The following is a 26890-nucleotide window of genomic DNA, read 5'->3' as shown; positions in this document are numbered from 1 at the left end:
CCATGAAAATGCCTTCATCCTAAAACCTGCCTTGTGCGCCTTGAGAAACCACAGATGTTGCTATAAATACCAAAGGAAATCAAAATTTGAAGTCTGAGGTGACAGGAAATATGGATGAAATGATTAATAACATACTTCAGAAAAGAATACAGATGTAGCATAGCTTTGGGGAGAAGTTGAAGTTGGGTAGCTGTATTTTCAAACAAGATCAAATATCACATCCCACCTTCACATGCTGACCCAAATTCCACAACTGGAATATATCTTGTGGCTGGGTCTTGGTCTGTCTATCTATGGTTGAGAACACTGGCTTCTCAAAGGGTTACTCAGGGCTACTCCAATGTTTCCACTCTAGAGGTACATTCCTTTTGATTGGATGCTGTACTTGAAAGATTGTTAGACTCTGCCTTCTCCAGCTCCATGTCACTTTCTGTCCTGGGGCCCAGCCCTTTATAACTCAGCCTCTCTCAGTCCCTGAACAATGCTGCTAAGAAGAGAAACCCTTAGTCCAACCAGTGGGTGGGATCTGGAATTCTATTTGCTATCCATAGATTTCAAACCCGTACAGAAAACCCAGATAGCCACATGCCCTTTAACTAATTCTCTCTTCTAATGAAGGATAGTCATGGGTTGCAAATTACATGCCAACTTTGTTGTTTGTCAGGGATGGTAGCTGAGGATTCAAGGCTGAGTCCAGGCTCAGTGAGGAAAAGAATTGCGTTTGGCTGGCAATGTCTGCTATGATCAAGGCAAAGGATGGTAATGGCATGCATGCCACTCATTTGGTTTCCCTGTTTTGATTCCTGAAATTTGGCCCAAGCCTTGTGACTGGGTTCTAGCCCAACTTTAACTTAAATTTCTGCAAGGCTGAGGATCTGCCCGGAACCCCATTGACATGCTGTAGTATAACATTTCACAAGTGCTGCCTTGACCCAGTTTTGAAATTATGGCTAAAACTCCTCAATTTCCCTTCATGGGCAGTTTGCTAAGCCAGTCACCTTCTTTATCTGGCTTCCACTCCCTCGGGCCACTATGCATGAACCCCAAGCACTTCCCTTATCAGGTCCCCACTTTCTAGGGCCAGGTACCAAACAACTAAACTCTAAGCCCAGGAGCCCACATATTCAAATTAGCTTTTGAAACCTAGCTACCCTCACGCCACTTGTCACCTCCTATAGCCCCAGCTTGCTGTTACTATATGCCCACTGCAACCCCATATGGCCCTGCATGCCAGCCTTCTCTTTGTCACTTACTTGGAGCTGTAACAAAGAGTTTTGTTTCTCCATCTATCTGAGTGCCGTTGTGTTGTATCCCACTATCCAAAAATACTTTCAATCTAATAAAACACATACATCCCATAGTCCCACCTAGTCACTGCCATCTCTTTGAGGACTAGACCCTTTTTCAAAAACTGCCAGGAGTATCTATGCATTTGTTTCATATCACATAACACTTAGTTCCCTGGGATAATTTATCAACCTCCTGCTCAGAATTTTAGCAAAACTCTAGGTAATCTTCAGGTCGGTGGATCATTACTTTCACCTCTGGCATGTGGGAGTATTATTTGTGATTGGGGGACCTGTGGAAGCCCTTAGGGGTCCCATTTTGTATTTAAGCCACCCCTTCCTTCCTCTGAGACCTCTGGCCCACAGATGGCTATAGAGCCTACTAAGGGGTGCCACTTTCAAAATATCTGCAAGACAGACTGACTAAGTAAACAAGGAAACTCCATTTTACTTTTCCTATATTTGTAAATATTCTCCTTTTGTTTCCCCCAACCATCTTCCAGGTTTGCTCCCTTGGCGAGAAGAGGGTCATGCCATACTTTCCTTTTATTACCTATCCTCAGGACAGACGTTCTCTTCAAAGTAAAGAGTTAAAACACCACAAATGATCAATTATCAGGAAATACCTAGACTTCTCTAATCATAAAATCTCTTGTTGGGACCCCCAGGATATATCTGTGTTGTTGGAAAGAAGGATGGGGTCATAGGAGAGGGCTAAAGAGGCCTAAGCAGATGGAAGATCCCTGATCCATATGGGGAAAGGCCAGACCATGGGGCAGAGAACACCCAGGGAAATTCAAGATGGGAGAAGTTCATGGAAATTCCTAATGAGAAAATTTTGTTAGAAGTTCTCTGAGTTCTCTGGCAGATATGTCACACTGGGAGGATGGTGTCTATTTCTTGAATAGAAATCAAGAATGTATCCATATCTGATTTACAGCCACATCTGGACTTGCTGCAATCCAGAGTGGAGAGGGTCTTGGAATCAGATCTTATGAGGACTTCCCAAAAGAACCAAGGACTCCAAGCCTGGAAAATAGTTAATAATAATGTGTTGCATATTTCAAAAGAGCTAAAAGAGAGGATTTTAAATGTTCTCACGACAAAGAAATGATAAAGATATGAAGTGATGGATATGCTAATTACCCGTTACTCTAATTTGATCATTCCACAATGTATATATGTACAGCAATATCACTTTGTTCCTCATAAATATATGCAATTATTATTTGTCACTTAATAAAACTAAAAAAAGGACAGTCTGCACTCAGAAAGAAAGGAACTAGAAAAGTCTCTTTATTTTAGAGGTGATGGTGATCACAGGTAACATCTATAGAAAGTGTTTCATGTGCTAAACACTTTATTTATTGTGCCTCACACCAATGTACCTTATAGGACAGGTGCCATTATTATGCTCATTGAACAAAAGAAGAAACCAAGGCTCAGAGATGTGAAGTGACTTGCTCAGGTCATACAACTATACCTGCCAAGCCAGGACTTCAGCTCCAGTTACTCTGGCATCAAATTCAAATCTCTTAGCCACTGCTCTACTTCTCAAGGAATAGGTGTGTGCTCTGACCCAAAATTCAGCAGTGTCCACAGTCTGAACTCGGGTGGGGTCTCCCTCCATTGTACCTGCTCAATCCAGCTCCTCCAGGCCCTTCCAGCAAGGCGCTAGGGTTTGGAGGAGCCTCTGTGAAAGCAGCCATGGAGTTATCTCCAGAACCATGAAGTGATCGTTTCACTGTGAAATGAAATCAAGTGAAAATTCAGGATATTTTCTCATATGAAAAGCAAGGTAGAGAAAAATGTGTGTCTTGATTTGAGTTACTCTAGAAGCTGACTAAAGACAAAGAGTTGTATAAAAGTAGCTTATTTGATGTGATCCCTGAAAACTGATAAGGCTGTGAGAAAGTAAGACAGGAGAAGAAAAAGCAGCCAATAAGTGTGTGTTTTCAAATCAGTTTCCATGTGGGTACCTGGAGCTCAATACTGCTGGGGAGCTCTGTGAATCAGTGTAGAACGAGCTGCTTTGTAGGTTTGACTGTGGAATCACACAGGCATTTCACTTCATTATAAAAAAAAGATATAATTATTCTTATGTATGAATGTGTATTATTTACATGTGAAATAGCAATTTAACAAATGCAGCTTAAAAGGCAATTGTTATAAAATTAAAGTACAATGGAATACATGAATAAATCTATATATAAAGGGGGATACAACCATACAGATAGAATTATGTAAAGTGATTTTAAGATACAGGAATCTGGCAGGACATCCTTAGTGGGACATTTCCAGCCTAAATGAATCAAGGAAAAATAAACCCTTAAGTTGTTTTCACTAATAATATCCTTGGTGGTAGTGCTGGTATTACTCCTCTGAGACAACTGAGTGTGCGTGGTGACACAGAACAAATGTCGTTACCTTTGGGAACTGGGATACTCAACAGGAGACACAAGAAATACAGATGAATGGTCAAAGAAGGTAAGTAAAAATGAATTGAGAGTATCAATATAAACTCAAGGTTTGTTTTCTCTTTAAAACAAGATACATATTTTCTACCCATATCCACAAAAAAGCCCTAGAGACAATGACAAACCTAGTAGCCGTAAGTACCCCAAAATCCAAATTGTGCTATCTAAATGTCATTCTTAACTGAAAAAAGCAAGTCTGAGCCTAGGTTTGAAAAAGAAAGTGTAGGAGATGAGTCTGGAACCTATTGTCAAACCAGACAGCAGGAAGCTACTAAAAACCATGTCATCATGTTCGAAAAACTCAGGAGTCAACTTAAAGTCTCCCAATGGCCAGACACAGGAGAATTTGGATCTCAAAAACAACAATAACTGTAATGGATTGAAATTTACCAAGAACTTAAAAAATCTATGGGTACAAAATAATAGTAATAATAAAATAAGTTCATTGGTGTCCTATGTAGAATACTAGAGAACCAATTCATTATTTGAAAAACTAGAAAATAAAGGGAAGAAAGTAAGCACTAACTTGCTTCTCCTATATAAACTATTTCTCAGGATCACAAAAAGCTAATAAGATTTCTTTAAAATGTAATTCAGATAATAAATGAAAAAAGAATGAAGCAATTAAAAACTACCAGATTAAAGCAATCTTCAGTGGTTGCTAACATCAGAAAGAAAGAAAACCAGACTTCATAATAGAAGTCCACAGTACCATACATGAAGTATTCTTGCCAAAAAACCAAGCCTGAACCTGATCAAAACTCTAGATGTAACTACTAATTTATAGAAAATACCAGGGACACAGAAACATGATAAACCATACCTCTAAGATCCAATAATCAAAATGCAGACTGTAGGAAATTCTTTAAGATAACACAGTTTGTTCAATAAATAAATATCAAGGAAAAAGAAGATGAAAAGAGACTTAAAACACCTATTAACCAATTGCAATGTACCGACCTTGTTTGGATCCTAATTGGAGCAAATAAATTACAGATGTTCCTCCACTTGTGATGGGATTACATCTCAATAAATCTATCGTAAATTGAAAATACCATTAAGTTGAAAATGCATTTAGTATCCCTAACCTACTAAAACATCACGGCTTAGCCTTGCCTACCTTAAACATGCTAAGAACACTGACATTCGCCTAAAGTTGGGCAAAATCATTTAACACAAAGCCTATTTTATAATAAGGTGTTGATTATCTCATGTAATGTATTGAATACTGTACTGAACATGAAAAATAGAATGGTTGAGTACCATTGTAAAGTCAAAAAATGGTAATTATCCAATAAAATTTAAAAATTTGAACAGATTGGATAATAATTATTTGGGGGTATGATCAAAGTATTTTGATTTCTTTAAAAAATCTTTATATTTGATGCTGAAAGATTCAGGGGTGAAATTATTTGATACTTGAGGTTTACTTCAAAATAATACAGGAAGGTAGAAGGACCTGGGTGGGGGATACAGAAAAATAAGATTGATCAATAGTTAACAACTTTTTAAGCCAGGTCATGAGTGCATAAATATCTGTTATACAATTCTGTCTACCTGACCTTTAATATTTTTCATTAAAAAAATTAAACACACACACACAGTAAAAATTAATAGCAATTGCCAATTTTGCTGCAAAGGAAATAAGAGGTAGAGCTAAGCTCAACACAGGAAAGTCTGGAGCAAACTGAGAGCATTGCCTGCCTCTGCAGAAGAGGCAGGTTTGGGGCTGTTTCGGGACTGTGAAGACCTCACAGAGCTGCTTGGTTGAGGGGTTTAAGAGGCTGGGCCCTGGCATTGGGCAGGTCACTCCAGCTCTGTTGCAGGTTACATAGTCAAGGTGCTCCAGCGTTCACATCTGGTGAGTGGGGATCACAGTGGCAGCCCCCTGGTTCAGGGTAGAAGGGATCAGATGAGCAGATGCAAGGACAATGCTTAGCCAAATTCCTGGCTCATAGTACAATCAATCATTGCTAACTATGATTGTATTATTACCTTCATCTTCCTGATGAGCTACCATGGCCTAAGCAGATGCTGTAGGCAGAGACTTACACAAACCCCAGCTGTGGCTCAGACTCTCAACTTACCTGCACCTCTCATTGGTCACCCTTGGCACCTTCCTGTTACAGTTGCCAGTCGGGAAAATGAATGGAGCCCTTATCTCAAACCTCGATTTCCCAGAGCCTTCTCTCTCACACTCCTTCCATTTCTCTCTTTCTCCGTCTCTCCCCCTCTTCCTTTCCCCTACCCTTCCTTCTTTCCCCAAAGCAGCACTTTCTACTGTGACAAGTGAAGCAATAATCCAAGCGATAATTTAACTCCTTGCTTCCTACTTAAAAATCCCCCTAATTACTGGGTAATGGGCCCGCAGAGGCGGTTGGGCTGGGTGAGCTCTGCCCTGCAGGCACAGCTATAGTTCATCTGTCCGCTCCCTAATAGCACTCTAAAGTTCACCCTTATAAACATGTCACTGAGCCGGTAATTGAGTGACTGGTCATTAGGTTCCACGCGCGGTACCTGTGGGTCACCGATCACTCAGGGGTGATGGATCTTTCTCCAATACTTTGGCTGGGCCAGCCACAGAGCTTTCTATCACCCCTGAGCAGAACATTACTCTCTGGGAAGACTGGAGCGAGCCCCGGTAGACCATCTTAACTGTGGACTTCATCAGCCAGAGGAGAGGGCAGGGCAGGAACATACACCCTCCTTGCTTCACTCAGTGCCTTGCCCAGCAGCCTTTCCTCAGAGGCTCTTCTAGGAGACACTGAAGCTAAAAGATGCCATGACACAGTGGGGATTCAGAGCAAGAATAATCATGCAGTGGAGTGAAATTCTGTTTGAGAAGAGAGGCACTACTGTAAGATGAGTAAAAAGGGTCGGGGCTGTGTGTTACCAGATGAAACTTAATGTACCAGAAACATATATCACCTCTGAGCTCTGTATCCTTGAGTAAGTCATTTGAACTCTCTGTTTCTCATGTTTCTCATTTATGAAATAGAGACAACAGTACCTGCTTCCTTTCTAGGGTCGTTGCTCCAGTTTGTCTGAGGTAATACGTGTGAAAGTGTCTAACAGTGCCCAGTACTCAGTAGATACTCAACAAATGTTAGTTCATTCTAAATAAAGCAATCATTTTCCTCTGTTTTCATCAGTAATGCTATTTTTTCCCTTTGTTGATGATGGAGGGAGAATAACATAGTGGCTCAGGCATAGGCTCTGAAGTTAGGTGGATTGAAATAAAATTCTGATTCTAGTATTTGATCACTATATGGCCCTGGGCAAGTTGCTTAACCTCTCTGAGCCCCAGCTTTCTACTCAATAAAATGGTAATATTAACAGTAGCCCTGTAGCCACCTCATAGAGTTCCTGTAAAGATTAAAGGAAATAATACATGTAAAAGAGCACAATAATTGGCAAGTCATTGGAAATAATCTTTAGATAAATGCTAGCTCATATAGGATCCGTGTTTGAGGTAATAAGAAATATACAACTTTATTCACAATCCATCTTTAAATATAATTTTCTCTAATTAAAATTGTCAAAGAAATTCAACTTTTAAAAAACCTAAATCTACCTCCAATTATACCTACTTCAAAGAGTTCCTAGCCCATTTGGGGGAATGGGGCTTGAGGAATTCAGAATCAAATCTGTCTCTTGTTTAGTGCCAGACTGGGTGGTACAGAGCAGAGATGCTGCAGAGGACTGAGAAGGAAGAGACAGATGTGGAGGGAGGGCCCAGGACAGGTGGGGCTAAGTTGGGCTTAAGAGGCCGGTGCAGGGCCGGGTGCGGTGGCTCACCCTGTAATCCCAGCACTTTGGGAGGCCGAGGCAGGTGGATTACAAGGTCAGGAGATTGACACCATCCTGGCTAACACGGTGAAACCCCGCCTCTACCTAAAAAAAAAAAAAAAAAAAAAAAAAAAAAAAAAATTTGCCGGGTGTGCTGGTGGGCGCCTGTAGTCCCAGCTACTCAGGAGGCTGAGGCAAAATGGTGTGAACCCGGGAGGCGAGCTTGTAGTGAGCCAAGATGGTGCCACTGCACTCCAGCCTGGATGACAGAGAGAGACTCCATCTCAAAAAAAAAAAAGAGGCCGGAGCAAGACAGCAGGTGGAAGTGTGTGGAAGTGTGAGAAGGTTCCATCCAGATGGAGCCATAGACGCAAAAGCCCAGAAGCAGGGATGTGATGCATCACATTCCCCATAGGACACAAGGAGTCCAATCTGCTGACCCACAAGGTTTGTGCCAAGAAGCAAGAAATAAGTAATTCAACAAACAAAAAAAATTGAGTGAAATTCCATTCTGCAATGAACATTAAATTAAATACCTCACAGAGTACCACGCCAATGCCGCTGCAATTTGCAGAAAAGTCTTCAACTTTTATTCTTGAAATATTTGGATGACTCACATTTTTAGTCCATTATGCTGCACACGTGTAGCCCAGGTTTTGATTCTTGAGCATGCAAGGACCAGGTGACCCTGCCTAGCAGCCAAGAATTCAACTTGGGCAGCAATGATATCTCTATCCACAGGCCAGGGTCTGTGGGATGACCTAATGCTAGATTTGGCTTTGTTTTTATTATGTTATTGAGGACAGAAAGGGGTACAAATGGAAATGCTGATATTAACTATAAGAAACATAGTTTTCAGAAAGGTGAAGCAGTTGAAACAAAGATGGAAATATTTAGAAATTCCCCCAAATAACAAATCTTCCATTTCAAGTACTCATTGGCCTTAAATTGGTCAACGGTATATTTGGCAATGAAGTAAAGGATCAAAGTGTATTTAACAAATATTTATATAGAGCTATGTGCCAGGCACTGCTTAAAGCAATTTACAAATATTAACTCATTTAAAAATTAAAGAGACATAAAAGTTAAAGACACAAATAATCATGAAGCACCATCAGATACACATAAATTGAAGAACAGTCTACAAAATAAATGGCCTCTCCAGAAATGTCAAGGTCAATTAAAGACAAAGAAACACTGAATTACTATTCCTGATTAAAGGAGACTAATAGAACATGACAACAAAATGCAACAAGTTATCCTTTTTTGGATCAGAAATCAAACTTTTTTTTTTTTTTTGCTAGAAAGGATTTTAAAGTGACAACTGATGAAATTTGAATAAAGTCTGTAGATCGTTCAATTTTATTTATTAGTGCTAATTTCCAGATTTTGATAATGTTTCTGTGATTATGTAAAAGAATGTCCTTGTTTTTAGAAAATCCACACTAGTATATTTACGACTGAGGGGCATCATGTTCACATCTTACTCACAAAAATGGTTTGAAAAAATAATAATAAAAATGTATAAAGAGAAAGAAAATAGTAAACATTAGAAATGCTAACATTTGGAGAATTTGAATGAAGACATACAGGTAATTTTTATATCATTTTTACTTTTTTTTGTAAGTCTGAAATTATTGAACACAAAATCATAAAATCATAGAACATATATAATCAAAACATTACATCTAAATGATATGATGCTATTTTAATTTTTTTAAATCATTTTTCTCTCTGGGACCAAACAGCCCTTAGACTTTAAAAGCTATTTGGTGACTTTTGAAACTTCAACTTTCATATATACCTTTAGGCAGGTATTATGTAAGAAAGCAGGACAGAGATTTAACAATGAACTTCTTTGCTGGGATTCAAGTGGTAGATGAGGTTGGCCTGAAATAACATGGCAGCCATAGGTCCTTGAGTTGGGAAACACATATGTGAATACAGAGATATTTTGAAGGAAGAAGTTCCTGGACTTGGTGGATAATTGAATATTGCCAGAAGATGAGAGGAAGGAGGAAAATGGAGATGCAAGCCTTGGGAAGCTAGAGAATCCATGCACTAGATAGACCTAGAACCGGAATAGGAGACAGAAGACTGAGGTTACTTTCTGCCTCTGCTACCATTCTGCTGTGTGATCTTGAGGCAAGTGATTTGAATGTAGCAGAGGCAGAATGTAACCTCAATCTTTTATCTCACTGATACAAAGATACTATTGAACAGAGTGATAGCTTTCTATTCTAAAAGCATTTTCCTATTAATCAATGCCAGGAAGAGGAACAGTCAATGGGCAGAGAAGTGCACAACACCTATGTTGTGTTGAAGGTGACAACATAACATTTGAATGGAAGTTTAAGGGAATATTAGATTATGACTTATGAAATTATTGTTTTTGTAAGTTAAAAATAATCAAATACTGTCAATTCCAGTATTTAGCCATGTAAGCCAGCCTTATCCATGTGAGCCAGGAATGGATATACAAATTTGGTAATCTACTAGATGGATGTAAGAGCTGAAGTCCCAGAATGAATCAGCTTTCTGAGGATTGGGGAGTATTGAATGAAAATAGAACAAAGCTGAGAAGAGAACTTAGTTGGTCACAGAGATTACATGGATTTGTTAGTCATAAAAACAAATATTTATTGTAACCTAACTATGGGCCAGGCACTCTGCCAATGGTAAGAATCCAGAAGTGAATAAAGCAGGTGCATTTTCTTGAGCTCTTGAAGATCCTAGTGGAGAAGAGAAAAAGGAGCTGGAAAGAAATTACAACTGCAGCTACTATTAACACTAGTATTTACTGAGCACTTACTCTATGCCAAGCACTGGAATGAAATCCAGAAATGATGGGCCTTCTTTGGGTGCCCTTGGTTTTCACCCCATCCCACCTTTCAGATATCCCCTCAAAGATTCAGATACACAGGTGTTAGTGCAAAATTGATATTGTACTAAAGATGTCCTGAGGAAATGAAGAGAAAGCTTCATGCTGCTCACCAGACCAGAGAAACTTGGATAAATCCCCTGTTCTTCTCCCCACTGTCCCATTTCCACTGTACCTGGTTCCTTTCTCCTGCCAGTTGCCTTTTCTCGCTTCTCTCTCTGCCTATCCATGGCCATAGCCTCTCCAAAGCCACTCTATGATGCTGTGCAATCTCATCCCAGCTCTCAGTTTGTGTCCCTCACTCACCTTAGCAGGGACCAAAATAAAACTGTTGTTCTTGGGGCATGTGCTCCTCCTGTTACTTCCCTCAATCCCAAGGTGTTTATCAAAGAGTTTGGTTGCTTATGAATGAATTCTTCAAGAATTCATCAAATCTAGCAGTCCTCATGTGGGAAGCAGAAAGAGAGGCAGGGGAAAGATTCCATACTAAGAATATAAGATTTTCAAAAGGTGTGGAAAAGACAGATGAGAAAGAGAGAGGGAGAAAGGTCTTTCTCTCAGTTGCCAGCTACCCATTGTCTTGAATTCTCAAGTTAACCCTAAGGAAGATATCATTATCCACACTCTATAAAGAGAAAAACTGATAACCTAGGAGAATAAGAAAATTGTTTAAGGCCATATGACTAGGATATGGCAGCTCTAGCTTCAAACCGAGGTATATCTTGTGCTTTCCACTTCTCCATCCTGAGAGGGTGCAGGGAGGTAGGATCAAGTAAACAGATCCAGTGGAATTCTGGACTAAGACTCTCTGTGCATCCTCTAAAGAAGCTGGAGTCATATCACTTCCGCAGCTCTGTGAGGGAAGGAAGATTTGGGTTGGGTTCTTTGGGTAATCAGAACTGAGAGTCTCAGTCTATCTAGATATTTTCTAAGTAATAGGGATGTATGGTAAGTCAGCTAAGGAAAACTCAAGAACCTGTGCTCAGGTACCACAGGAACTGTGGTAGAGTTGGGCAGTCTTGCAGATACAGAAATTGAAGTTAAGAGGGAACTCAGGGCAGCAAGAAGATTGGGAATTGTCTCCTTCCCAGGGACTACTCCTAGCCACTGAGCACGCTTCAACCCCTCATCACATGTCTAATTTATTCTCCCCTCACTAAGAAGTCACTGATTCTTTCTCTCCACTCACCATGTGCTCTCTCTGCTCTGGAATTACTCCTACTCATGCTGAATGATTTCCCATGACTTTAAGATTCTGGTGACTGCTCATGGCCCCTTCTCCATTTTTACATCATAATGAGCCAAGTTTGGGAAGGAAAGAACCAGAATACCAGATTTGAGAAGAAAGGTGAATCTGGTTTCAGACATGCTGAGTTTGAGATGCTCATGGGGCATTCAAAAGATGGCCAAATGGGTAAACTTGGCCAAATGGATAAACTTGGCCAATTGGGCCAATGTGCAGCTTCTCATCCCATCTCCATCTATGGTATGGGGTGTAAAGGGAAAGTATGGGCTGGAAACGTGAACTTAGGATTCATTCACCCTCTGGGTGTCAATTGCTCTAAACTAACCAAAACTCAGCGTACTCTTAGTTTCGTCATTTCTTGGTTGTTCAGGATTCTCATATACGCAGCTCATGAGGCAGCATAGTAGACAGTGGTTAGAATATGCATGCATGGTCTTTGCAATCAGACAGAGCTGAGTAAATCCCAGCTGAGCAACTGACTAGATTTGTGAACCAATGAAAATCACTTAATATGTTCGAGCCTGTTTCTCATCTCTAAAAAGGAACAATTATTTGAGGATTTAAAAAATAATGAGACCAAAGGAGACTAAGGAGATATGACAACTAAAGGCAGTGTGGTATCCTGGATTAGATTCCAGAACAAGAAAACGGAGGACATTAGTGGGAAAGCTTATGAAATCCAAATAAAATGTAAAGTTTACTTAATAATAGTGTACCTTCATTAATTCCTTAGTTTAGACAAATATACCTGGGTTATGTAAGATGTTAACACTAAGGGAACCTGGACAAAGTTCATACAAGAACTCTGTACTATCTTTGCAAGTTTTCTGTAAATCTAAAATTGTTCTAAAATAAAAAGATTATTTTTAAAAGTAATGGATACAAAGTTCCTAGCATGGGCCTGATATGTACAAGCATTTAATATATTCTAGCTGCTATACATTAACAAATGTGCTGGGCTGGGATAAACTGAAAATCTGTGGGGTGACTGATGTTCATCACTTTATGAACCAAATCTTTGTAACAGGAACGCAATCTGAGATGATGCACCTACTTATCCACTGTATTGTCTCCTCCCTGGCCTCATGAGCTCCCATTCATTCCTATCTTTTGCCATCTTTTCCATAATTGAGATTCTCATTTTAGTAGTAGGAAAAAATTTTTATTTTTACCTTCTTGCTTTTTCCCGTGTCCAGTCTTATCAGAGGACTATTCATATTGTTAGTCTATAAAAACATAGAAACAAAACTTTGTTCACCTTGCATATTTTTACTAAAATAAATAAACAAAACTGTTTTCCCATAAATAAAAATGGCAGGATACAAGTTACTTCTGCTTCTAGAAACAGCCTGTTCTCACCTGCTTTTGAGGTATGAACCTGAGCCCCCCACATAAAGGTAATTTTTCTCGGAAGCAATACATCCTGCCCATTGTACTATCTCCCTCTCAAAAAGCAGCAAAGCCCATAATTTGGACTCAGATGCACCTGTGTTCATGCATGTTCCCTTCCTAGGTGGGTGACCTTGAGCACAAGGAAGGAAAGACACCCTTCCTGGAGGCTATCATAAGGATCACATAGAAGCATCAGGCTAAGGAATCAGGATGGACAAGTGAGAATGTGAGAACTAGAACTGGGGAGACCTCTGTCTGAATCCCTGCCTTAATCACTTGTCATCTGTTAGCCCTGAGCATCCCTGAGTTTCTAAAGACAAGATAAAAATACTTACTAGAGTTGTTGTGGGCATTAAATTTTATGTGTATTTAGCATTGTGCTTAACACGGAGAGAGCAAATATTCAAGATTTGCTGTTGTTACTATCACCAGAATTATTTTCAGGCTCATTTGAGTGAAGGCTCAGGGCCAACCAGGGCTCAGAGTCCTCCTTGCTTCATTCTTGTACTGGATTAATCTAGGTATGATGAGGACAGGACAGTCCTGACAGGTGTAGGAATGGCTTATTCCTGGTTTCAGGAGCTAGCACAATTTATCCTAATAGCTGCTTCCAGCATGTAGTAAGCCCCACATTTTTATAGGGTATAAATGTGGGTTTGGGAATACTGAATCTCATAACCAGTGATTCCCAGACATTCTGTCAAGAGCAGAATTATACTCCAGGCTAGTAAAATTATACCCTGTGTCTGCTTGTAGAATGTGATGGTGTTTAAATTGGGCTCCCCGAAGTCCTAGTGATTCCACAAACCAACCTTCTCTTTTTCCCTACCACACTTTAATGGTAGACAGTACACCATGTTCCCCCACCTCAATTCACCCAAAATGTTGGACAGTGGACAATAACATAAAGTCACATTTAAAGAAAGAGTTCCACAGCTTAAGGATTTTCCAGGACTGTGACGCATCAACGTGAGTCAGAGTCAGGACTCCCTGTCTGCCCCTTTGACCTCCTGATCTAAGAAGTTTAATATAGAAGAAAATATCATGAGTTCCTTTGGTTTCCTTATGTTACATAAGAATGATGACAACTAACAGAGAGTACCGTGTACACTATGGAGTCATGTACATGTATTAAGGGTTATTTCACACACACACACGTACACTCCTTTTCGCCCAACATTTTGTTCACTGGAGACATGACAACATTATTCAGCGAGGGTGTAACAAAGTGAGGGAGGCCGGACGAGATGAAGAATAAGCATATAACTGCCTGGGGAAGGAACCCCAAAAAGGAGCTGGCAGACACTGAAGTAGAAGAAAGCAAGAATGAGAACAGACAGGGCTCTAGGGGCAGATGTTGAAATGTCAGGCTTGAACGGCTCTGAAGGGTCTGAGGTCTGCTTCTTCTCACCAATTTTCCCTGGGTGAAGGCTGCATAGTCTCCCTCCCTACATTGGAAATGGCAAAAGAGGTCTATGAGCAGCTGTTGTACATCACTGTGACCCAGCCTGGACTCAGAACCATGGAGCTGGATGGCAGTTGTCAGATATTCTGCAGGGCAGCAAGCCTAGCTCTGTGTTAAGCCATTGTTCCAGATGAGAACGGTTCATCAGTCTGCTAGAACAATGTGAACAAATTGATTTCATCTTTAATCTCCACCACTGAATGGACAGTGGCTGCCCGGAACTCTGTGCAGCAGACTAGCTCCATGATTGAATAGTGATGTCTGTTGAGGGAAAAGGGTGGAAGAGGGTAGTATCTGTGTCACATATTTGACACTCTATACTACATAAAATTAAGTTTCTTTTCCCCTTCTCTCACATGTCATTTCCCAAGAGGATGTGTTTTGACATGGCTAACATTTCTAAATCCCTGTTGTGTGCCAAATGCTGTCATATAAGCTCCATTTAAACTAGATCATTTAATCTGCCAAAAACAGCTAGGCATATTGTGGTTATGCTTGGTTATTTTTAAGCCCTTCTAGAGATGCATTTGAAATATTATTGGATGAAACACAATATTTCTGAATCTGAGATTTGCTTCCTAACAATCCAGTAGTTATGGTGGGGTATAGTTGGAACAAAAGCGGCCATGAGTTGGTAATTGTTGAAGCTGGGTGACTGGTACATGGAAGTTCATGATTCAAAACTCATTTCTTTTGTGTAAGTTTTGTATGTGTTTGAAATATTTTATTAGAATAAAGTTTTTTTAAGTTATTAGTTATTTATAGCTATTAGCCCCATTTATGCACATGAAAACTGAGGCTCAGAAAAGTAAATTACATTCCCAATCAAACAGTTTATAAGCAAGGTATGGTAGACACCAAAGTGTGCTGCACAGAACCTCTTTCAGTTAATTGCTCATACCTATCTGCAGGAGGCTCAATCAAGAAACAGACTTCAGCAATCACCTCCTTCAGCCTCTGTCTCAGCTGCTGAGGGTCACCTCCCCTGAAGTCATGTCCTTTATAGAGAAGTCAAAAATGGAGCAAAGCAAAATTGGAAAAGCCCAGCCTTAGGGCTTACCCCAGGATGCCTCTGATGATTGATATTCATCTCAGGGCTTTCTTCTGGTTGGCCCAGGTTTTGTTGGACCTGTATCACAATTTGACTTTTCCTTCTACCCAAACCTGCTATCCCTCCTGCCTTTCACAAGTGTAGATCCTGAACAAGCATCTCCTTCTGGGGAACCTAACCCAAGAAACAGGGGAACTGAGATTTCACCCTAGATTTAACAAATGTACAGCATGAGTGAGTCTGCCAGGAAAGGAGGTGGGAGCAGGTGCTTCTGGTAAGCCCCTCGATTGACAGTGTTCAGTCTCTGATTGCTCCCCCAGCCCAGGCTGAGGAGACCTGCACAGAACAGGAGCTCATGAACACTGAGAGACAAAACACAAGACAGGTCCTGAGTCTAGGACTTTCTGAGCAGCAGGAGGGCATCATTGCTAAGTTCAGAGCAGACCCTTCCTGGCATCAGTTCCCTGCAGGCCCAGCTGGATGCAGCTGCAAGAGGACTTTGAAGGCAGCAGCTCATGCCTTGACCCAGGAGGCCTCCCAGCAGCCCGACCTCAGAGGCCAGACCTGCTCCCAGCACCTCTACATGAAGCAACTCAGCTAGATGCCAGAGCCAGCAGGTGGCTCTGAAAATGCCCCATGTGATTAAAAACCTCATTTCCATTCCTGGTCTCGGGTTTGCATGGCAAAGAGAGCTGTTTTTCTGGAATGAATTATCCCTTCCCCGCAGATGTCTTCAAAGGCTTATAATCCAAAACGGGCTCTCAGAGACCCAGCCTCCCAGGGCCGCCCATGCACACAGGAAGTCACTCCTTTGCGGGCACAGATGGGCTTTTGAAATGTACGAACAGTGCTGATGTGGCAGAAAATGCCGGCCATGAGGGCAAGAGTCAGTGTCTCTGATGCCTGGCTCTAAGGGGAGCTCAGAGTACCTTTATCTTCACCTTTATTCAGGGTGAACTCATCCTGGTTTACCTGGGACTGTCTCAGATTTAGCACTAAATGTCCTATGTCCAGAAAAGCCCTTAGTCCCAGGCAAACTGGACAGCTGATCATCCTACCTTCACTGACAGTTTGTCAGGGACATGAGAGGGTTTAGGCCAATTAGTTCTGGTGGTCAGTTAGCAATAAGACCCTTCTAAGTCAAATTGAGATAAATTATGTATATAAAATTACATCATATATACCATATCTACAGCCAATCATTCATCTATTTTTAGCAAACACATATTAAGTTCCTACTGTTTGTCATAGTCAAATAATAACACAGATCTAGGAGTTCCCAGTCTAGGGTAGGGATTCTTTACTTGCAGGGGTTCCTAGAAGTCTTCCTGGCAGGTGGTGGGGTAAGTCTGTAAACTCTAAACTTACTGCGAAACTCCCTGTGTCTAGGGGTCCATAATCTAAAGATGTTTAAGAATCCCTGGATCAATAATAAATGTATGAAAAGATAATTACAATAGAGCTCTGTATCTCTCAAGGGGCACAAATAATGAAATCTTCTAGCCTCTCAATTCTCAAAATGTGGCCCATGAACAAGCAGAATCAGCATCGCTCAGGAACTCATTAGAAATGCAGGTTCTCTGGCCCCACCCCAGACCTACCTAATCACATTCCTCTTTTTAACCTAGTCCCCAGGGTATCTATTTCACATGAAAGTTTGAGAAGCACTTATTTTTGTGGTATCTGTGTGTTGGGGCCCCCAGCGAGCCACCTTCCATGGGAAGTGATAGAGTGCTGGTTTCAGGTCTTCATGAGACCAAACAGCTTCTGCCTCTGAACTCAGAGAGCTCTGAGACCACATGGAGAGAAAGCCAGGCCCAGCTGTCTCAGCATCCCAGCTGAGCCAGCCCCAAACATCCCCCCTGCTGAATGTAACCACACAAGTGACCACCTTCAAAAACTGCTTCACCGAGTCCAGCCAGATGGTAGCGTTGACAGAATAAGTACAATAGGTAACTGAAACAGAAATTGCTGAAAATCACCCCCAAAACTTAATGGCTTGAACAACAACCATACGGTTTCAGGCTCTGCCTCTCCACATGGTCTTTTCCAGTCTCTCTCTAGAGGATGTGGGAGTTCTTACAAGGGGGATCAGAGCTCCCAAGAATGCAAAAGTGGAAGTTGCCAGGCACTTCTTAAGACTTAGGCACAGTGTCACTTCTACTGCACTCTATGGATCAAAGCAAGTCACAGACCAGCCCTGATTCAAGGAAAGGACATGAATACCAAGAGGCATGGTTTATTTAGTGCTAGCAATGTAACAGACCACCAGAACTCTCACACTTAGCTGCACATTAGAATCATATAGAGACGTTTAAAAAGTACTGATACCCAGACTCCACACACTACCCCCACCCCACAAGAGACTCTGATTTAATTGGTCTGGGTACAGCTGAGGCACTGGATGGTTCTAAATTCCCTAAGTAATTTTTTTTTTTTTTTTTTTTTTGAGATGGAGTTTTGCTCTGTTGCCCAGCTAGAGTGCAGTGGCACGATCTCGGCTCACTGCAACCTCTGCCTCCCGGGCTTAAGCAATTCACCTGCCTCAGCCTCCCAAGTAGCTGGGACTACAGGCGTGTGCCATGACGCCTGGCTAATTTTTGTATTTTTAGTAGAGATGGGATTTTACCATTTTGGCCAGGCTGGTCGCAAACTCCTGACCTCAGGTGATTCACCTGCCTCAGCCTCCCAAAGTGCTGGGATTACAGGTGTGAGCCACTGTGCCTGGTCCCTAAGTAATTCTAATATGCAATGGAGCTTAATAACCACCAATCTAATGTGTTTGCTAAAAAGTGCAGATTCTTGGGCCTTATTCCAGACTTCCTGAATCTGAGGCTTTACAAGTGGGGCCTATGGAAGGCTGCCTTCTAAAATGACTCCCTGTGATCCTGGTCTATAATTCAACCTCCTCCTCTTAAGTATGGGCAGGACCTAGAAACTTGCTTCTGACAAACAGAATACAGCAAAAGTGAGGAGATGACACTCCTATGATTTGGTTACAAAGGACTGACTTTCATCTCACTCCCCCACCTCACTCTCTGTTCTTGTATCTTTGTTCTGATGAAGCAAGATGTTGCACTGCCCTATGGAGAGGCCCAGGTAGTGAAGAACTGTGAATACTGCCATTAACCACATGAATAAGCTTAGAAACAGAGCCTTCCCCAATCAAGACTTTGGATGAGACCCCAGCCCCAGCCAACACCTTGACTACAGCCTTGTGAGAGATCCTGAGACTGTGAAGTCATGCTTTGCTTCCTGTTATGCAAAAACTATAAGATAATACATGTGTGTTGTTTTAAGCTACTAAATTTGGGGATAATTTGGTAAGCAGTGATAGATATCCAATAGAGGAGCTGAAAATCCTTTTAATTAATTCTCCAGATGGTTCTTACGTACATTAAGGTTTCAGAACTGCTCCAATATATTTTGGAAAGTGTCATAATAGAAGACCAAATGTCTGTTACATCCAAGGATCCTGTAAGGAACAGATAATATTAGGTTGCAAAGGACAAATAAGAGATCACCAGGTGCAGAAGGAGCCAAGGGATCCTCAACCTTGAACCCTCTCCCCTTCACCACTTTACTCCAGCTTTCAGTTCTCAGCTTGGATAATAGCTTAGTTAGGGGGCCTATAAATTTGTACACCCACTATGAAAAACAGTATGGATATTTCTCAAGAAAATTAAAAATAGAACTACCATATGTTCCAACAATTCCCTATTTGGTATTTATCCCAAGGAAAAGAAATCAGTATATCAAATGGATACTTGCATTCCCATGTTTATTGCAGCATTATTCATAATAGCAAAGATATGGAATCAACCTAAGTGTCCATCCTTGGAAGAATGGATAAAGAAAATGTGTTATATATGCACAATGGAATACTATTTGGCCACATAAAAGAATAAAATCATGTCATTTGCAGCAACGTGGATGGAACTGGAGGTCACTATGTTGCATGAAATTAGCCAGACACAGATAGACAAATACCACCTGTTCTCATTTATATATGGGAGTTAAAAAACTTGATCTCATGGCCAGGCACAGTGGCTCATGCCTGTAATCCCAGCACTTTGGAAGGCCAAGGCAGGCAGATCACCTGAGGTCAGGAGTTTGAGACCAGCCTGGCCAACATGGTGAAACCCCGTCTCTACTAAAAATACAAAAATTAGCTGGGCATGGTGGCATGCGCCTGTAATCCCAGTTACTCAGGAGGCTGAGGCAGGAGAATCGCTTGAACCAGGAGGCAGAGGTTTCAGTGAGCCGAGATCGCACCATTGTACTCCTCCAGTCTGGGGGACAAGAGCGAGACTTCGTTTCAAAAAACAAAACAAAACAAAACAAAAAACAACAACCACACACACAAACACACACACACACAAACTTGATCTCATGAAGACTGAGAGTGGAATGATACATATCAATGACAGGGAAGTGTGTGGTGTGAGGTAGGAATAAAGAGGGGTTGAATAGTAGGTACAAACATACAGTTAGAAGAAATAAGCCCAACATTCTGTAGCAGAGTGGGTGACTATAGTTAGCCTCAATGTATTGTATAATTCAAAGTAGCTATAAGCGAGGACTTGAAATGTCCCCATCCCCAACACATGGAAACAATAAATACTCAAGGTGATGGATAACTCAAATACCCTGACTTGATCGTTACACATTCTGTGCATGTAACAAATACGTGTATCCCATAAATATGTAAAATATTTTGTATTATTTTTAAAAAATGATCCTTTCTATCTACCATTGGGCTCATGGCAGGTGGCATGTTAGGTGCTCTAAGAGCTCCTGCCATATCCTGAGTTACCCCGAAGGCAATGCCTGAGACAGAGGCTTGAGTGCAGGTAGCTTATTTGGGAAGTGATCTCAAGGAGTGGTAGAAGGTACTGTGAAGAACGAAACAAGAAGAGGATAAAGCCCATTCAATGATATGTTACTGAGCTATGAGCAACTGGGACTCAATCCTGCAGAGACACCCTAAGGAGTTATAGAGAATGCTTTTCAAAATTTCCACCCAAGGTATGAAAATCAGGGCCCCTGTCCCCTGTTGGCCAAAAGTGCTTCATGGAGTGTTAAATTTGTGCTCTTCCAAAAATTCCCAAGCGTCCAAATTATTGAGAGGCTTCACGCAGGCCTCCCATTCAGCAGCAACAGGAAAGACTTATGGTACACAGCAAGAGGCTCAGCTGAGACAAGGGGCTGCCGTGCTACACCTGCACACAGCTGGTACATATCAATGGATGGAGTGAAAGGCATTGGGGGTATAGGGTGGTAGTGAGAAGATTGCTAGGATACTAGGCACAAGAGGTGTCCAATATACCCTATCCACCATTGTATAATTGATTCTTCCATGACTCTCTTTCTTACTAGGATGTAAACTCTGGGAAAGGTCTTCTTTCTTAATATACCCTTATTACCTCCCACACCCCCACCCCCAGCATAGTGCCTGGTACATAACAGGGTGCCACAAATATTTAAGTACTTAATCTAGCAGCATGGCCTAAGGAGCCGGCACCCAGGGTGCTGGGGTACTGGAGGTGGTGTGGGCATGACGTCAGAGCTGAGCTGGCTGGAGTCTGTGTGCAACGATGGAGATGGGAGTCTGTGGAGACCATTGAAAGATCCAAATAATCACAGAAAAGGCTTGAACCTGGATCTTCAAGTCTATGAGGCTGAAAGGTAGGTAAAGGCCTGATAATAGAACCTGAGAGATCAACACATTGACCAGCAGAATAGGAAAATGTAGCAGATACAGTCGGTGCCCCACTCAGATCCCCTTTACCAGGTACTGCCTCATCACAAGCAGCTCACAGCTGCCCCATTCTTTGGAGAATTGTCCTGGGTGGGCACTACTTATCTCCCTGGAAATACTTGGGAGTTAGCTCCCTCCTTCACCCACTATGGGAGGTCCCCAGCCCATAACTGATTGATAGTGGGATACAAAAGCCCAACCCCATGCCCTGAGGTAGGCAAAGCCTGTGGTACCATTCAGTGGTCCCGGGCTCCCCATGTGCACAGGCTGAGGCTAGTCTCCAGCTAAACACACAACTTGATCTAGCTTCTTCCCCAGCCCATCCTGCTTCTCTCACCTCATTATGAGTTCTTCCTGGAAGGCCCTCCTCGACTCATTACATGCACAGGATCTGCTTCTAGAGAACTTGACCTAAGATAGTGAATGTACAAGTTCCCTTCATACCAACCATAGCCAAAGGAAGAACTGTCCTCAGAGAAGCAAGAGTCAAACTTCTGGACACCTTAAATCCTGGTAAATTTGTCTCCATTCATCAGGCTGTTTTTTACGCCTACAATGTGCCAAGCCTTGTATTAGGAAAGGTAGCATGTGTTGTTTTAATTAACCCTCCCAACAACACTCCAAGATGGGTATGTATATTGGTTTATATTGCTACATAGTCAATTAGCACAAATTTGGCAGGTTAAAACAACATAAATTTGTTACTTTAGGAGTTCTGTAGATCAGAAGGCCAGGCACAGGTTAGCTAGGCTGTGGCCTCATCTGCAGCTCAGCGTCCTCTTCCAAACTCACTCAGGTTGTTTACAGAATCCAGTTTCTTTTAGTATGCCTGAGATCATGTTTTCTTGTGGGCTGTCAGCTAGGGTCCCTTTTAGCTTTTAGGAGCTACCCTCAGGTCCTAGCAATGTGACCTTCATAGGCAATTTATAACATGGTTTTTTGCTTTTTGCTTTTCTCCAGGCCAGCAAAGAGCATCTACTGCATTTTCCTTATCTTTTTTTAAGGACTCACCTGATTAGGTCAGAACCACCCAGGATAATCTTTTTTTATTAAATGATCAGGGACCATAGTTTTATCTATAAAATCTCCTTTGCCATATGCTGCAGCATAACCCCATCACATTCATGGATCCTGCCCACATTCATGGGAAAGGGCATTATATAGGGCATATTCAATAGCAAATGTAAATCTTGGATGCCATCTTAGAATTCTGTCTGTTGCAGTATTAGTTCCTACCCTTTGTAGATAGGAAATCGAGCCTTGGAGTAGCCAAGCTACTTGCCTCGGATTGCATAGCATTTAAATAAGGAACGGACCTTATCCCTTCTCTCAGCTCCCCCGGGCTGCAGATGGATGGAGAGTGAAGCTGACCCCATATCCAGACCTCTCTAGCATCCAAAGATATGTACCTTTTCTCTCTAAAGGACAGAACTCACAAAAGATGGGGTGAACAAAAGTCTGGGTCAAGGATCTATGAATTCCAATGTCTTCAGGGGTGAGTCAGGAAATATAAATTAATGAAACATCCATGTATGAGGTAATAAGGAATGGTGGTTACTATGGCATGCCCAACTTGGAGGCACTTAAATTGTTAAAATTCACACACACACACACATGCATGCAAACATATACTGTACCCTTGAAGCAAAGAAAACAGGTTGGCTGGAACAACCCCTCTAACCAATAATTTGCAAACTCAGGTCTACATTATTTTCCCAAAAAAATGACTGGCTGAAAGGACCTCAAGGTACAGAAAAGGCAGAAATAGGAGTAAATAGGAGTCTAGTACATTTGGGGGCAACCCTGATGAAGCCTGAAATCAGAATCTCTAATTTCTCAGTTTTCTGTCAATTAGATCAGAGAAATGTAAAATGAACAAGATACATATATCATATTTTTATATAAGTATATATTTTATGCATATATGCAATACGCATAAAGCAGAGGCTGGCAAACTTTTTCTGCAAAGGACCAGAGAGTAAATATTTTAGACCTTGTGGGTCATGTATTCTCTGTTACAATTACTCCACACAACTGTTGTAACACAAAAGCAGCCATAGACAATGCACAATGAGTGTGCATGGCTCTGTTTCAATAAAACTTTATTTTCAAAAATTGACAGTGGGCCAAATTTGGTGCATGAGGTCTAGTTTGCAAACTCCTGGTATGGAGCATAGGCTTTGAGGTCAGTAGATCTGATTCCAATTGTTGGCTCTTCCTCTTAGTATCTATGACTTGGAGCAATTTATTTAACTTTATGAACCTCTGGTTTTTGTTGATTAAATAGAAATGACATGTAGTGAATAGTGCTAGTGACTATCAAACGTCCACGTAGTCCTGTATCCTTCCCAGCCCCCCTTGCAGTTGGGTTGGGCCATGGACTGAGTTCTGGCCAACGGGATATGGGTGTAAGTGATATCAGTCGCTTCGAGACCTGACTCTTAAACACATCCAAGGAAAGTCCCGTTTCCTCCCTTCCTTTATCATAGTGACCCTGAGGGCCACATGTTCCAGATGTTGTAACTGCAACCCAGAGGCCACCCAACCCCATCCAACTAAGAGTGAAAAATATAACTTAATCACATTAAGCCACTGAGATTTCACAGTTTGTATGTTGGGGCAACTGGAGCAATTACCATAATACAAATACCTATGTCTCAGGGCCTTTGGGAGGATGGCAGGGAATCCTGCCATGAAGCACCTGTACCTGAAGCACCAAGCCTGGGGTGTTACATAGAGAAGGCGCTCAATACATGTTAGCTATTACGATGAATTGATTACAAAATGCATCACAAGTATTTTATGGTTTTTTTAAATAATGAAAACTCAGGAAAATTCACTGGAAATAAGTCAACTAACTTTTCCCAAAAATATCAATCCACTGAGATTACTTTAAATGTTGAAAATAACATGTTGATAAGGAAAATTTTGATTCTATGTGTTTTACCTCAAGAAAGGCACCACTTATTAACTCTCTTTAAGAGAAGGAAGGAAGAAGGAAAAATACCCTCTAATTTTTGCATCCCTGTTCATCATTTTCTCCACTCAGCACAAGTTTCCTGAGTAGGTCCACTCTGTGGGTGCCTTGGATGACTGCTAATTCAGCCATGGTCCTGCTGCCCAGTGGTCAGAGCAGGTGGTCACTAAGGCTCTGCCCAGGGTTATCAATCAATAGAACAGAGAGCTCCGTGCCATGAGCAGGAGCCACAGGCTGTTACTCAAACTCACAGACTCCATGCCCTGAACACAGGTGAGAGTAAAGTCTGGCTATGAATGCCAGGGCTGCTTCTACCATGGAAGGAATCCATTTGCCAGCACTTTGATGTTTCAAGTTCAAAGTAGACAAGGAAAGAAAAATCCCAATTACTTAGTCAAAGGAGAGTTGATATGTTTGTGGGCTAAAGGTAGATTCTGAGTAGGGAATTTTGGAGAGGCAAAATGGGGAAAGCCTGAAGAAGTAAAAACAAGAGCTATAGATATTTATGAAAGCAAGTCAAGAAAGAACAAGGAATCTTTGATCCTGTAGGTGAGAAATGTGGCTGTTGTCAATCATTCCACAATATATACACATATCAAAACATCACACTGTGCCCCATAAAAATATACAATTATTATTTAAGAATAAAATATTAAAAATAAATTTAAAATACATGAGGAGAGAGCAACAGGCCAACTTGCAGCTCATGCATGACAAACTATGAAACAAGATCTGCTCAGACAGGTGCTAAGTCCAGATCGATACTCACCACAACCTTCTTCCACATTGCTAACCTTTAAAGAGCAGCAGGGCTATTTGAAAAACACACTGCTGAGTGTTTTACCTAAATAGCCCCCTTTAACTCAAACTCACCATCAGCCTGAGAATTAGGAATTACTACCTACTTCATCTTCAGATTACTTATGAAAACATCAAGACTGAGAGACTGTAAGTACATTTCACTGGGTCATACAGCTATTAGGTAACAGAACCAGGATTTGAATACAAGTCATCTTGATTTCATAAATGGGCCACTCAACTACTAGGGTCTAAAATCTCATAATCAACACTGAGCAAGCATCCTCATATACTAGGCCCTTTCCTAAATACTTAATGTAGTTCATTTTAATGTTCACAACCCTGTGATGTTGGTACTGTTATTATAGCCATTTACAGACCAAAAAACCAAAGCTAAGAAAGGTTAGGTGGCTTCCTCAAAGTTAGAGGGCTAGAAAGTAAACAGTGTCACTCTAGATCTCATGATCATAACAATGACCTAGAGTCTACAGTCTACTGAGTAGTACAATCCACCAGGAGGCCAGGGCTCCCTGGGGTTGGACACCATCCTTGCCAAGACTCTTTGGCCCAGGTCTTTGTCATTTCCTCTGGCAGTAGAAGCCTGGGCCCTGTGATTGGGGCACAACCCGACTAGAACACCAGGCCCCCAGAGATTTAGTGAGCGTAATTCTAGTTGAGGATGACCTTCCACACATGCCAGTTGACTTTAGTAACATGTAAATAATGGGTTATAAATCAGAAGGCAGGCGGCCCATCGTGAATCATCCATTCCCTCCAGTTCATCAAGACAGACGTGCATAAATTCTGGACAGGCTGTGGTAGGTGCTGTCCTTTAGATTTCCGATTAAATGACCCCCAACTTTGTTTAATTCTCAGGAGACAGGCTGTGCATTAATATGCTAATGAGCCATCCAGGAGCTGTTCATGGGAACCTCCTAGTGCTGGTGTGACCTGTGATCCTCTGCTCTTCTGTCCTGTTGAGAATGGGTCAGGCTAGGCACAAAACTCAGGCAGACGGTCTGTGAGGGAATGGGGACTGCTTCACTGAAGGGTGTCAGAGATGCTGGGGACCATGTCATCACCATCTGCAAAGATGGGGATGTGAGGATGCTGGGAGCACCATCATCATGTTACACAGCCCAGCTTGACTTAGGAAACCCTGGCCACCATTGTACCACACGGGGGTAACTCTGCCACACTCTGCAACACATTTTCACACCATGTTTTCCCAGTAGTCTTGGTTGGAAGGCAGAGCACATTTCTATTGAAGAATGACAAACTTTCTTGGACTAAGCAGGGGCCTTAGGTACCAGTCCTGCCGCTAGTGCATTCTCACTGTACATTTTATTTTACATACCTGAGCATCAGTTTAATCAAAGGAAAGTAGAAATGTGGGAACGCCTATGACAGGGCTTAATAAGCAAGCCGTTGTCTAGTAGACAAGTGTCATGGTCTGTTGGTGAGTCCCAGGTCACTATGGTTGACTTTATCCTATCCAGCATTTTCATCAAGGATTTGGATGAAAATGTAGACTGTGGCTGTGAAGCCAAGAGAAAATGGGTGAATGAGATGCAAGAGAAAATAACAGAGATAAAGCATCAAACTAATGAAATAACATTTGATAGAGACATTTGCCAAGTCCTGGCCAAGTATCTCAAAATCATCTGCAGAAGCATAGGATGAGGGAGACACAGACAGCAGCTTCTGTGAAATTAAAAATAATATATAGAGGGATAGCATTAGGAGATATACCTAATGTAAATGACG

This window comes from Rhinopithecus roxellana, chromosome 13, assembly GCF_007565055.1.
Source record: "Rhinopithecus roxellana isolate Shanxi Qingling chromosome 13, ASM756505v1, whole genome shotgun sequence".
Taxonomy (NCBI): domain Eukaryota; kingdom Metazoa; phylum Chordata; class Mammalia; order Primates; family Cercopithecidae; genus Rhinopithecus; species Rhinopithecus roxellana.
Note: the sequence above shows the minus strand (reverse complement) of the source record.